The sequence below is a fragment of the Ceratotherium simum genome, chromosome 12, assembly GCF_057802395.1.
Source record: "Ceratotherium simum simum isolate JZ-2026a chromosome 12, ASM5780239v1, whole genome shotgun sequence".
In the NCBI taxonomy this organism is placed as follows: domain Eukaryota; kingdom Metazoa; phylum Chordata; class Mammalia; order Perissodactyla; family Rhinocerotidae; genus Ceratotherium; species Ceratotherium simum.
This window is the reverse complement of record NC_141911.1, coordinates 41240919-41255408: the sequence shown is the minus strand read 5'-3', so window position 1 is coordinate 41255408 and position 14490 is coordinate 41240919. Positions and strand designations below refer to the sequence as shown.

The 14490-nt window shown below is 40.0% G+C and overlaps 1 long non-coding RNA gene across 1 annotated transcript in view; it reads right to left on the bottom strand.

The window, feature by feature from the left end:
• Positions 1-14490, bottom strand: part of LOC147915839 (uncharacterized) — a 30607-nt gene that overhangs the window by 1151 nt on the left and 14966 nt on the right. The gene's annotated exons all lie outside the window — the stretch shown is intronic.

Here is a 14490-nt window from a genome sequence, read left to right as displayed (position 1 = left end):
TAAACTAACCTGACGATGCCCTAAAACTAAACCATGGGCTCTGGAAAATATGCGTAAAGTTGTAAAATTCCCAGGCCAAATTACTCTTGTCCTTGTGTTAGAGAAAACTCAAATTCTTATCTGGGGCCTAGAGCTCCCCATTAGATGATCTAAGACTGGGCAGTTGTTCCTGAAGGCACTGAGGACTATGCAGTCTGCCCCAACCTCCTCTCTCTACCACTCCCACATGCTCATAAAGTTGAGTGATACTCTGACTTACATCTGGAATGAAGAGGCGATGACCCAGGTCATCACTGTCTTCATGAAACCATAGAGTAAAAGGCATCTTAGATATCCACTTGTCCCAAGTTCCTCATTTTATAATTGAGAAAACTGAAACCCAGAAAATCTGAATGATATTTTATGCCCAATTACACAGCAAGGTATATTAGAACCCAAGACTCCTGACATTTCATTCTGTGTCCTCTCCATGAAACCACGATACTTTTCAATTCCCCTCGATGTGCAGAGTGTCTCTGGAAATCACAGAAGCTGCCTGATTGTCATGGATAAATATCCATTCAACCATGAATCAGAACTGTAAATTGTGTCTCTATTCCAAAGTTTAGTATCTAATTACTGTCAAGAGCTGAAACGGAGAAAGCTGAGCTGCCAGGTGTGAGGTGGTCAGTTGAGACAACAAGCCAAACTGAAAGTAACAGTTAAGCCTGTATTCACTGACTGCAAGAGTATAACCAAAAGGCAAAACAGGAAAAAGCTCTGGCTCCCTCAGGGCCCCCCCATCAGCACCAGGGGGGTCAGACGTATCAGCCCAGAAAGGGGGATTATTTCACTGCCAGGAGGCCCTGGGATGGTGGGGGAGAGCAAGGAGTGGAAACATACTGAACACAGTCAGAGTGTAGAAAAGTGACTTGAAAGCCCCTTGATAAGGAGGCCTCTGAATGGAGGCCTTTGGACTGGAAATGTAGCTACGCGTAAGAGCATGGCCAGCCTGCATGGGGCTGAGTCTTTGACTATAACTCCTTCCAGACTGTGTACCAAGTGTGGGAGGGCAGCTTTCCCCCAAGAGGTCTGCCAGATAAAGTCTTTGTAATTGCCTATGGTCTGGCTTGAAAGATTGCACACAGGATTTTGACCTGGAGCCAGACTCCTCAATTACATATGGTAACAGCACCTTTTCACGTCCCTAGACATGCTTACAAACAGTCTATAGCTCCCTAGACATGACTTTTGCTTGATGCATATTCTGATTATCACAGTTAACTATCACCAGAATAAAGCTAATTATCACCAAATTTTCTCCAGGGTGAAGACATCGAAGATGCTACAGTTGGACCTTGTTATGCATTATAATGAGTGCTTTTCTTGTTCAGATACAAAGCTGGGCACATTGCAAGTTCTCACTCAATAAATATATGCTTATATTTCATTTTTTGGTTTTGGTTACTATAAAACTCTGAATATAATTGATGGTCCCTTATATTTTCTTTGCCTGCACTACATGGCTTTTAAATTTACTTCCTAATTGTGTTATCCCATTCATTGTAAATTGTTTTAGTTATAATCTCCTCAAATCTTTCTTGGTAGAAATAATTTTGGTAGAAATAATCTTGGAGGAAATAAAGAAGATAATTTAATAAAGATATTAAAGCTATGTCAACTGGTATGTAAAAAGCTGTGGCTGCTCCCTGAGGAGATTTCATCCTAAGAAAATATACTCCAGATAGTATAGATGAACCCCCATCCCTATTCCTGCCTTCAGATGCCACCTCCTCCCCTGCCCTCAACACATTCCCTAGGAAAGGCAAATCTGGAGAAAAAAGAAATGGAAAAGAGAAGAGATTCACAGCCTGAACCAGGTCAAAGCATGTTTCCACCCATTTGGTAGGACCTTTCAAAACTTGCTAAAGCAAATTTAGGTCTGTAAATGTATATTTTCAAAAGCTGGATATTGAATGTGGAAGGGATATTGAACTGAAGAGCAAGATTGTTGTATGAAATTTCAGTAATTGTGCCCATTAACTGAAAAAATATTTGCTTAGGATTTCTTTGCAGAACCGTTCCTTGGTCAGCCAATAGAACTGGAATGTACTGGCCAAGGGACTCTACCGCCATTTTACCTACCACGTTTTCAAAGCTAGAACATCTCTGGCTAGGCCTTCCTATATTTAGTGTATTTATATACCTTCCTCTATTTAAATAAATAACATGCAGAATGTTAATAGACTGGATTAAAGTGGAAATACCCCACAATAGAGAGAGCAACCATTAAGCCTCATCTTTCTGCTTCTCCCCAGCTCTGCCCCAGGCTTGGAACATTTTTTTCCCCTGGGTTTTAAAAAATTGTTCATTATTATTATTTTTATTTGAACTTCAGTAAAATTAACTTTTCTATTGGTGTGCTGTCCTGTGAGATTTGTTTGTGTGTTTGTTTTTGGAATACTTAAATAGGCTTGGGTGGAAAAGATATTAAAATTAGCTCTTAATTTCCTAGTTTTTTTGTTGATTAAAGACAATTCTTAGGCATTATTTAAAAGTAGGCCTCCAGCATTTCCTTTCCTTGTATTTTTTTCCATAACTGATTTAAAAGTCTTCCCCACTATCTTGCTCTTTTTTTCTCTGCCCACTCCCTTCACAATTTTTTAGTCTTTCTTCTACCTAGCTCATTCTGCTTCTATATGCAGGCAGCCAACGGGCTACACACTGTAAAATACATTTGGCCTGACTTGCTGTTTTCTGTCTTCGTGTTGGGACATAGAGAATAAGAATCTGGAAGCATAGGTTTTCCATCTTCTGAAAAAAATAATCCATGCTGCACTGATTGGCCTAAATCTTAAAAATCCAAGTTCAGTTGGCCGATATTATGACTTTAATCACAGGTTCTTTTTTTTTTTTTTTAATTTTTATTTATTTTTTTTCCCCAAAGCCCCAGTAGATAGTTGCATGTCATAGTTGCACACCCTTCCAGCCGCTGTATGTGGGACGCGGCCTCAGCATGGCCGGAGAAGCGGTGCGTCGGTGCCCACCCGGGATTCGAACCCGGGCCGCCAGCAGCGGAGCGCACGCACTTAACTGCTAAGCCACAGGGCCGGCCCCACAGGTTCTTTTGAATAGAGCCAAATCCCAGCTGCCCAAACGTCTTTTAGGCTGGAAATAGGCAGTGCTATTGCCTGGATCTGCACTGCTCTTCTGTCCTGGATCAGCAGCTCCAACCATACCCATTCCCAGTCCTGCTGTTCTCAGCACTGGTCAGAGCGTCACCCCTTTGGTGTGAGGCAGGAAGTAAAGCATAAATAAGGAAAAACGACAATGGTGCTCTTTCTGGGGCCTGAGACTCTTCATCAACCAAAACCACTAATGGTCCCTCATTGCCTTCTGGCCACACTTGGGGACCACCAGGAGTACAGTGACCACTTCAGCCTCCTTTATTCATGAATAGAAGTAAAATTATCCTTGATGATATTGGGGTAAATTCTCCTTCCCATATATTAAATTTACTAAGAAGGACAAAATATATACAGGAAGTCAATACATTTACATCATTTACCCACAGTTATATTATTTAACATTTCAGAATTATTATGTATTAAGATTAACTATAGAGTTATCTTTTTCACAAGAAATCTACCAAACTTAGTCACAAGCAATGAGTCAGTCTTATCCCAGAAATCACTCAGAAGGGGCATATGAGCAAAGATAATGAGGACTTCCTCATGGAACTATGCCAAAAAACAATATATAGAATAGGAAACCACTCCAGTCTATTCTATATCTAAATATAAGCAATAGAGCAATATCATATACCATAGGCAAGAAAGAACTTGAATGAGAGGACTACCAAATATTATTCAGCCCCGTAGAACAACAACTTGCCAAGATTTGAGGAGAAACTGCCTAACTTCTACTGTTACTAATAAAGAGGAGGAAGTTTGGATTTTCACACAGGAAGAAATTTTATCCACATATATATACGTGACATCGAGTAGCAAGGAAGTCAGAGTGTCATCTCTGTATTAAGGATCCCAGGAAGATGAGGTTCATAGCAGGGCCTTGGACTCTATGCTTCTTCCTAATATGGAGAAGCAGTGTCCATTTGGATCTGCATTCAGGACACTTACTATGCCTTAGTCACAATGAAGCACTTAACACAAAGGAACAAAGGAAGCAGCCTCTAGTCTTAGGTTTCAAGACCACATCAAAGCAGTGAGATGAATAGGGCAGGGATTGCCACCTGTTTGGTTCCTGATGTGTCCCAAGCACTTATCATGATTCTTGACACATAGTAGGTGATCACTGAATATTTACAGAGTGAATGATTAGATGCATGAATGAATAGGCAATGTTTCAACATTTTTCACACTGAGGGATGAACCATTCCTTGGTATATATAAACATCAGACATTTTACAAAATGTTGTGGAGGTGGAGTAGCCTCCTTTGTTTGCTATTCAGCTACCAAGTATTATATCTAAAATGATTTTAAAGCTAGGGCATAAGCATAGTTCGTTTAAAAAAAAAAATGCAACAATCATGGACCTACTGTGTGCAAACCGTTGTAACATATAAAAGTAAGAGCAATTACATGAAAAGCAAATCACAATACAGGTATGAGACAAAACAGGAGTAGAACCCACAAAAGAGGATGAGCAGAGTGTGGATAGTGTGAGAAAAAAATGACTCTTCTCTTAGTCATCTGAGCCTTGTTGAGTAGTACCTAAAAGCTCATATCAAAAATCTACCCTTTAGCCCTTAATATCTCTTCTACTTGGTTATATGGATTGTATCAGTCAGAGTAAGGATTCCAAGATATTCCAAGCAGGAAAGGATTAAAACAGAGAATCGGAGCCCTTACACAAAACCACTGGAAGGGTGAGGAGACTAAAGGTCAGGGAAGCTCCTTCTTGCATTCAGGAAATCAGGAAGTTCAGGGATCAGAAGAAACCTCTGCCAATGATCTCAGCTTCTTGCAGCACTAAAGTGGGTGATTTCCAGAAGAATACCTAGAAACTTATGACAAAGCCTCATGTCTGCCTTTTGCTAAAGCTTACGTGCTTGCCCATAGCCACTGAGTCAGTGATGGCTTCTCTTTCTCTTTTTCCTTCTGTTTTGCTCTAAATCTCAAGGAGTGCCTCCCATTCATGGAATCTAAACCAGAAACCTGACGACAAAGCAGTCTGGAAAATGTAGTTTCCAGGCTTCCAGAACCTACAATACAGAGGGAGATAGATGGGAGTTGGAATGTTGCCAAGATCCCAACAGCAAATCCAGCACAAAGATTTACGTCAATAGTCAAATGTAAACGGTTTTCATTCATCATGTGGATTCAGTCATTCTCCTTTTATAGTTTTGTTGTTGTGGTGTCTTGACATGAGTACAGCCATGTTTGGCCGCTCCATTGACCTACAGCCACCAGCACAAACAGAAATACCAAGCTGCTTTCTGTGTGGTGGGAACTGGCCCTTCCCCCACAGAGAGAGTTGCAAGTTGTAACATTTCAAGGCTCTTGGAGCGCCGTAGCACGGGATAGACTGGCCATCTGTGCCGGGCTAGGACGATAACCAAAGAGAACAATGCACGTACACAACTACTGGGCTGGGACGTTAGCCAGGGGGCTCAGTGCACATACGCCACTGATAACCATTTTGTGCATGGAAACACTAAATGCTTGCTCTGCAAACTCTGTAATTGCTTACTCTGAAAATCACTGATGGTATAAAAACTGCTGGAAGCTGAGACCTGGTGAGAGTTCCACCTGTGGAAGGGACACCTTGCCCAGGACGTGTGATCCTTGCCCAGCCGCGTCGATTGACAGGGCTCTCCCGGCAGTGGGGCGTGGATGTTGTGAGTAACTGATTTGATGTGAAGTAATTGATTTGATATGAAGTAATTGATTTGATGTGTTCTCTTTTCGGTCAACCTGGTGTTTCTCTTTCCGGTTGATTTGTGTCATTTCTCTTCAGCCGATGTGGGTGTTTTCCCTTTCCAGTCGGGCTGATTTTTTTCCCTCTTAATATTTGACCTATCTAGATCTGTTTGCAGACTATCGCCTTTACTATCCTCTATATAATAAAATATACCTTCAGTCCATTTGTTTGGAGTGGAAAGTGTCTTTTACGTCTCCGATCGAATCCCCGAACCTCTCATAACATGTGGTCTTCCTAAAAATCTCAAGTTCAAGAATCCCTCTAGGTACCATCACAGAAAGATATATGGACTGGGTAGACCCTACTGACTACTTTGTCCCTAGAAGGGACAAAACCTGGTAAGCAGCTTGCCTGTGGACTGCTTAGAGAATGAAGTTTTAATAAAGCTTTGTTTCCACCAGAGTGTGGTGGATGCCCTGGGAGGGCACACATGCTGGGAAGGAAAGGGTGGATGCTCTCAGGGAAGGTTTTACAGGGGAGGGTTGAAATTTTAGTAGCAGTCCTCCGAACAGACAAGAAAGCAGTGGACATTGAAGGCAACAGAAAGTGCATGTGATAAGCCTCTGCTGGAATTTAACAGGAGGGAAAAAATGTGTCTCTCTTGACTACCTGGCATGTTTTCTCATATCCACTCAAAAAACCTTCATTCCAAACCCTTTTTACGTGATAGCTGTTGGGGAAAAAAAATTCCATACTCTAGAAGTAGAACTAAAGAGAAGATAAAGAGTGGAATAGTATAGTCATATTCCCCTCATTTAAAACAACACAAAACCAAAAAATTGTTTCCATCAGCCCTCCCAACTTGAGCTCCCAATTGAGGCCCTGGGCAGTGTAAGGAAGAATCCACACAGAGTGCTCACCTTCCCCCTTGCTCTAGCCACTCCCTCGCTCTCAGTTCATCTCTCCTGCAGGGAGCTTCCCTGGCCACCCAGGCTGTAAGCCATCTGCTCTGGAGGGAATGCCTCTGGGAACAGGATTATGGCCTCCTAAGTGGAGGGACGTGCCCGCCCTCCCTCTTCTGACCGTTTTCCTTGGGTTAGGGAGTGCTGAAAAACAAGACCAAGTATCAGGTTCCTGTTTTGATCTGCAAACCAAGAAAAACACTCTTTTATCTTTTTCCCTCCAGTCCCTAGAGAGTTTTTCTCCTATAAGTGCAGTGGAAGTTCAGGCTCCAAAAAGCCACCTAGGAAGATGACCCACAGCCAGTCCAAGAGCCACACCCCTTCTCTCCAGTAACTTAACAATAACTGGACCGGAAGACTTAGCCAAAAGCAACATGGCACAAGTTGTGCAAGGAGAGAAGTGAAGGGGTGAGTAAGTGCATTAAGATTTTAAAGTTACTTCTTCTTCGCTGGGTTCCATTACTCAAAATGGGAAAGATAAAGCACGTGGAGAATAAAAATATATTCAGAACTAGCCAAAGCACTAGGATCCTTTTTACAAGAGAAGTAGGTGAGCAGGGGTGATTTTAATATTTCTTTAAGGGAAACTAAAATCTTTAATATGAGGAAGCTTGGATTTAGGGTTGCAAACACTTTCCAATACATTCGTAGCATATAGAAAAGACTGAAAATAAGTTGATAATATTTCTCTTCTCAGTGTGTTCACTTGCCCTCAGCCTGATGGGTATTGTGCTTCAATTTATGTTTTTCCCCATTATATAGTGTAGAATGCAATTAAGAAAGCATCATGACTAGACTAATCCATCTCTTACATTAATCCTCTATAATAATGAATAATCAGTCATAGTGAAAAGGAGATTAAAATTAAAAGGCTTAGTCAAACCCTAAAACTACAGGTTGAGCAAACGTAACTGCAGTTGTGTGATTACAGGAATGCCTTTGCAAGAAGCTAATAGATGAATATGTGTTACAGAGACTCCCTTATGTTCAATCAGTTCATCATGCAATGGTTTTTATTAAAAATCTATTGTGCTGCATGGCTAAACATATTAGTACAAACTATCACCAAATTGGAAAAAATATGTATATACGAGGCCAAAAAACTATTGGATGATTTTGAGTAAGAATTAGGCTCAAAATGAAAAATGTATATGAAAAGTGTTATTTCTTTGTCTCTTTGACTGTTATTCTCTGTCATCAGATTGACCATCGCAGACACCTAGATGAAATTACAAAGCCTAGAAAAGTTATAAAGGCTGATATAAATTCCAGCAGTTATATTTTTAAAACTTGATTTTTGCAAGCTCCTCTCTGAAATAAATCTCTCAATGTCACCACTTTCAGAAAGCATCTAACTGGAGAATTCCAAAGCAGCTGTTTTTTCCTGGGATAATATTGTATAAGGCTCTCCCAAAGAGCCTTTCCTAATATACTACATGCATTCCTAAATTTTTGAATCATTCCCATCAAAACAAAACTCAACATTCAGAAAACTGTTTTTCTTCTGTAGTCCCCTACTCCTTCCATTTTTAATGATTATTTCATGATTATTCCCAGCTTTGATTTTTCAGTGTTTTCCTATAGGGGCATTGTTGGAATTTGATAAGGGATGATTCTTCACTGTGCGGGAGAGTGTACAACATTGTAGGTGATTAGTATTAGCCCTTGCTCACTAAACTGAGTCATTCTGACATCACAAATTCTTTCCCACATTTCCAAATGCCCACGTACTCATGTGGCTGAGAACCACTGTCCCTCAAATGTATGTTTCTGTATGACAACTTCTATCTTTCTCGGCCCCAAAAGGCAATTTATACTTCTTGTGGCTGGGACACTAGATTTCTTACTCATAGAGCAGAAGTTGTCTTCAGGGTTGTATTCATCTCTGTTGAAAGCATGGTTCCTTCCAAACATGAGTCCATTCTTACCATTAAACATGACTGTTGTTATTTAGTGTTTTCTTGTCTTATTTAAGGACACAAACAAATATGGAAGTAGAATTTAATGTGTTTGCTTCACCTAGGAGTTCACTCCCAGGTTGTCTCAGCTCAGCCCTGCCCACATTCATCATATTTCAGTACTTCCTCATCTGAAAGGACAAATAAACGTATTTTCCAGATGTTGCTATTGTACTAATTACATTCTCTTCAAGAAAAGGACTATCAGTCCTATTAGGAGGAACTACTTTTATTCACTGAGATATTTTCCTGGCAATGTATGTGGTGTGCCCTTGAACACAACCTTAGCCCCATGAGGGAGCTTCAGAAGGCCAAGGAGGGACTTCCTAGGCTCAGAGACCTTTCCAAGCACAAGAGATAAATAGCTGCCTGGTAATGACAGGGAGAAATTGTGGATTAGGAAGAATGTAAGCCACCTTGATGCCATTAAAACCACATCTCATCAATCCTGCTAACGCCTTGAAGAACTTTGTTTTGAACATTGGTGTCTCCTGTGGTCCTGTCAGTTCTCAGCTACATACTCCTCAAGAGTTTTCCATCGCTCAGATTATTCATCATAAGAATATAAAATAAGCAAATTCTTAAGTCTCCATGATGTTTGGAGAGAGAGAAAACTTTTCTTTCTGTGCATACGTGATGATCTTGGCGTGACACAAAGCTTGGCAAGAACAATAAAACATTGAAATAACATTGAAAAAATGAAAGAAATCAACCTCAATTCCACCTAGCTCCAAAAACTATTTTTTATTGTTTTCATATAACTTCCAGATCTAATCTATAATTGCAATCACAGTTTATACATCATTATGTATTGTGCTTTAAAAAAAATACCATATCACAAACATTTTCTATATTCTTACCTTGTTTACATAATTATTATATTTAATGGTTGTATCATAGTCCTTCTTGTTGATATACTGTAATTAACTGCATTATTCTTTTATTGTTGAATATTTCATGTTTTTCACTTTTCAGTTTTTTTTTTTTTTTTTTCCTATTACAGATAGAAGCATTTGTCCGACATCTGTCAAAATATTTCCTTAGGAAAAATTCTCTAGCATAGGCTTACTTGGTCAAAGGACATGAATATCTTTATCCCTTATCCCTTTAGAAAAGAGAGATGCTGATTTAAAAAACTCTTTGCTAGATGTTTGTATATCTCAACTCTACCCTCACCTCAGGTGACATAAAATGGTAACTCTGAATTGCGTTTCTTTGGTTACCTATCTGATTAAGCTATGTTCGAATTCTCTCATCTCTTTTTTGCAATTCTTTCTCAAAGCTGAGAGTACACCAGCAATAGCAGTTTATGAGCTTATTGTTGTTTTTATCCAGAGTTAAGACAAATTGCAGAGGAAAACACTCAAGGAAGACAGAGGAGGTATCATTTACTCTCTGTATTTGGATGAACATTTTCCTGATTACCTCCTAAGACATAAAGAAAAACCTCAAATATTTTGTGAAAAGCCCGAATAGTAAGTTAATGTTTCCTGGATGGCACAAAATAGAAATTTACTCTAGTTACCCTAAGGGGAAAAAGAATCTATAGGAAGTATATTAGTGAATCTAATAGAATATAAGGAAGATCTGGGTCATATGGTCTATTCTTTAGGATATATTTTATTTCATTTATTATCAATTTTTGGTTATTTACCAAAAATCTGACTAAGAGTGGCTTTAGAAATAAAGAGATTTAATTGTCTGGCAAAATAACATTCGAGATATCCAGGGCTGGTTCTTCCACTTAACAATGTCATCAAGGAGCCAGACTCTTTCCATCCTTTCATTTCAGCAGCCTCAGCGGGTCAGTCACTCTTGGTTGCCTTGTGGTCACAAGACGGCTGCCTTAACACGAGGCATTTCATTCAAAGGCAGGAAGCAGGGGGTGGGGATGGTGGCTAGGACAGAGAGAAACTTATTATTCTTTCCTTTTTTTTTTCAAGAAACAATAAATGTTTCTCAGTCGACCCTCAGCAGACTTCCTATGTCTCCTAGATAGAACTGGGTTTATGATTACCATTAGATAGAGCTGGGTTATAGGTTTATGACCATCCCTAAACTAGAAGTGGGGCCCATTTTCCTTGAGATTAAGGAGTCTTCAGCTGATACTGGAAGGAAATTGTGGTGTTTCATGGTGGATAAGAAAGGAAGCTATGCCTCTTGGTAGACAGCCCGAGTGTGTGCCACATTAGGGAACCAGGGAGTCTGTGGACCTTCTTCTCTTCTATTAATGGGTTTCCATTTGCAAGAAACTCAAATGTCTTTTTTTAATTAGGTCAAAACTCCAAATCTCTAAGACAGAGAATCTTATTGGCTCCACTTGGTCTTTCAGGGAGAATCTCAAAGTGAAAGCATAGCTATTGGTGCCTCTTCCAGTGATTCACAGGTGGGAAAGGGGAGAGCATCAGTCCTCAAAAATGGGAATTGTCTTGAGCTGAAGATAAACACAAAGGACATCCCTTACATCTAAGTTAAATGAAATACCATCAAATGTACTTATTGACTTTCTAACCTGTAGAAGGAATTGTACCAGATCCTACAGAGATAAAATCTACAAGCTTTGGTCCTTGCCCCTAGACTGCAATCTATTTGAGGAGAAGCCAGTGTAAATAGCACTACGAGGAGTAGATGAGAGCTAATTATGAGGTACAGACAACAAACGTTTTGACCCTAACAAGTTGGGTTGAAGATAATGGGACATTAACTACTTCATGTGGAGGGAGAAAAGGCCTGGAAATGCTTAATTCATTCAACCAACCATCATGTAGTCAGCTACGCTACAGCTCTTTCTTAGTTATCCCTCACCCCAGGGTCACAGCCCACCATTTTGGTAGCATGGGCCAATAGTATGTATGGGCTTAGAGATTGCCCCAAGAAATCCTGCTTCCCTCAGACAGCCTTCATCTTCCCCATCGTCTCTTGCCTTTTTCAGGACATTTGTTTAACTCCTTCATCCCCACCTCCACACCCTCTTTTCTGAGTGGTTAGTGAAAACTCCATTATTAGGAGCAAAGGTTTTTTCGTTTGTTCATTTGTTTTTTGGTGAGGAAGATTAGCCCTGAGCTAACATCTGTTGCTAATCTTCCTCTTTTTGCTGAGGAAGATTGGCCCTGGGCTAACATCTGTGCCCATCTTCCTCTAGTTTATATGTGGGAGGCCTGCCACAGCCCGGCTTGATAAGCAGCGCGTACGTCCGCACCAGGGATCCAATCCTGCGAACTCCAGGCAACCAAAGAGGAGCGTGCGAACTTAACCACTATGCTAGTGGGCCAGCCCCTAAACCTCTTTACAGCCACAAAACAAGCACATAAGACAGGATACAGTTAATGATTCTGTTCCTGGTCTGCTATGTGATAAACAGCAAGTCGCTTAACCTTTCTGGGCTGAAGAAATCATTTAAATAAAAATAACATGATTTCCCTCTTTCCCACCTTTTCAACCAGGTTCCTAGCGAAGATCAGTGAGATAGCCCAAAAACATGTGATATTTTAGCAAAATATTTTATGAAAATGTGCAGTCCCATTATAAGAAAATAATAGAGTTTAAATGGATTTGCTATATATTCTCTCTTCTTGAGAGAGTTAATAACCCTTCAGTTGGAAAATCCAATTACTGAAGTCTATATCATTTCTCTTGGTCATTGGCAAATTCAAAAACACTATGAATCCAATTAAGAAAGAAAATGTTCACACCCCTAAATGAAATACAGTCAGCAGGACTAAGATCTAATTAGAAATGCTGCTACCATCTGAGATTACTTATGAGCCAAAAACAAACTGTTTAAACCAAAACAGAGAGACTCCCAAAGGTCCTGGAAGAGTATTTGGGTTGAAAATTTGGTTAATATTTTCCTCCCAGACTTAAACACCCAGATCTGGATCCATTATTATCATATAGAGGTTCTTGTTTTTAAATCATTGAACGCTATTCAGGACTTTCCGCAGGAAGCAGACCCTTAGTAACAGGAAGACTTTGTAAAAATTTCTCCTTTCAGGAAAAAGAATAGAAGTCCGGAAAAGGGGGATGCACTCTAGAGACAGAATCTACCGTATACTAGAATGCATTATTTCCAGATGCAGCTGAAAACCGCTTCCTTTATAAAGCTTTCCTTGATCCCATAAATTAGCAATTAACTTCCCTGTGTTGGAGACTACCAGGGCTGATAATTTTAATCTCTTCCTAGCATCTAGTTTAATGACTTACACTACTGTTAGTTATTTCCTCATTAATATTCTTCACCAAAGTTGTAAGTTCTTGGGGAAACAACCTGTTCTTGCACATTTTTTTACTCCTTTTCACCCCCACCAGTGTCTGGAAAGGTTAATTATTAAATAACAACACCTATTCTGTATCAGACACTGTGTTAGTTACTGGAAAGGAAATGGATAGGATAATTAGTGCAGTTCTCTTCACCCATTGCTTACAGTCTAGAATGGGTAAGAGATATGATTGAATAAGCAATAACAACAAAATGCCAGGCATCCTGTGATAGGAGTTGGGGTGTTCAGTGAGGGTTCATTTTGATGGCATGACTGCATTATGAGTGCCTCAAGGGCAGTATCCCACAGGTAAAATGAAGTGTGGTGTGTTCAGTAACATTCCATTTGAGGTTGAATATGAATTCTTGGGAAGCTGAAGTTCAGATGTCAATTCCTAGTCTCTGAGTCTTTGATAAGAATCACGTGAGCATCACACCCAGACTGTACACACACTAAACTGAAAGGGTCCCTGAGAGCATCCTTAGGCTTTGGAGTGGGGAGGAGGGAAATCTAGCTCCTCCAACTCCCCAGCTTTGCTGATTGTTCCTTTTAATGAATGTCTTTCTCCATATTCCTAAAGCCAATTGCTTGCTTATGCTTACACATGTGCGAGCTTCATCATTCACAAGGAGTTCAATGAAACGGACTGGTAGATGTCCCTTGCATGAAGGGAAGTAAAGGAAGCCGGGAAAACACACAGACAGAGCACATGACCTAGTTCCAACATACAGTCAATTGAATTATGAATAAATGATTATCTAAACTTGAGAAAAACAGGGATTTAGATACGCTAAGAAAATAAAAATGGAAATGAGAATTATGATTCATTCATTCAACTGATAATTATTGATTACCTGTTATGTCTATGTTATTTTACAACTATGAGATCTGTAGTTACTTTAAAGTTTGGGGATTGTTAAACCTGGTAAGTACTGAGGTTGCTGTTGCTTTCTAGAAACTTTGCCCACAGCTTGGCTAAGTGCAGGTGAAGGTGAAGTGGGACAAGATAGAAAGGATAATTCTCACTGTTCAGCGCATCCTGTGGTCTTCCAGAGTACTGTGAGCAGAAACCGTTGTACAAACTTGTGCAAGGGCAAAAAGGGTTGCTTGGGGAAAATAATGTTTTGAGGAAAATGCAGGGACAATCTTCAGGAAATAAACTTACAAGAGGTAAATTATCAAATTCTAAACCAATGAGAAGTAACTCTTCCCTTACTTTAACTAATGTGTGCCTGCTACATAAACAGCTTTCTGTCTCTCTATGTCCCAGCCCAACATCTTGAAAAGAGACAATATAAGACAGAAAACACACACAGAGACTCCAGTCTGGACAAGATGCCGTAGAATCATTTTTTCCTGCTCAATTATAAACTCTGGAAATGGCGTGAGATACAACTAATGGAGAACTCTGAAAAGTGGTAAGAAGAAGGCAAGCTGGTTTGGAACTC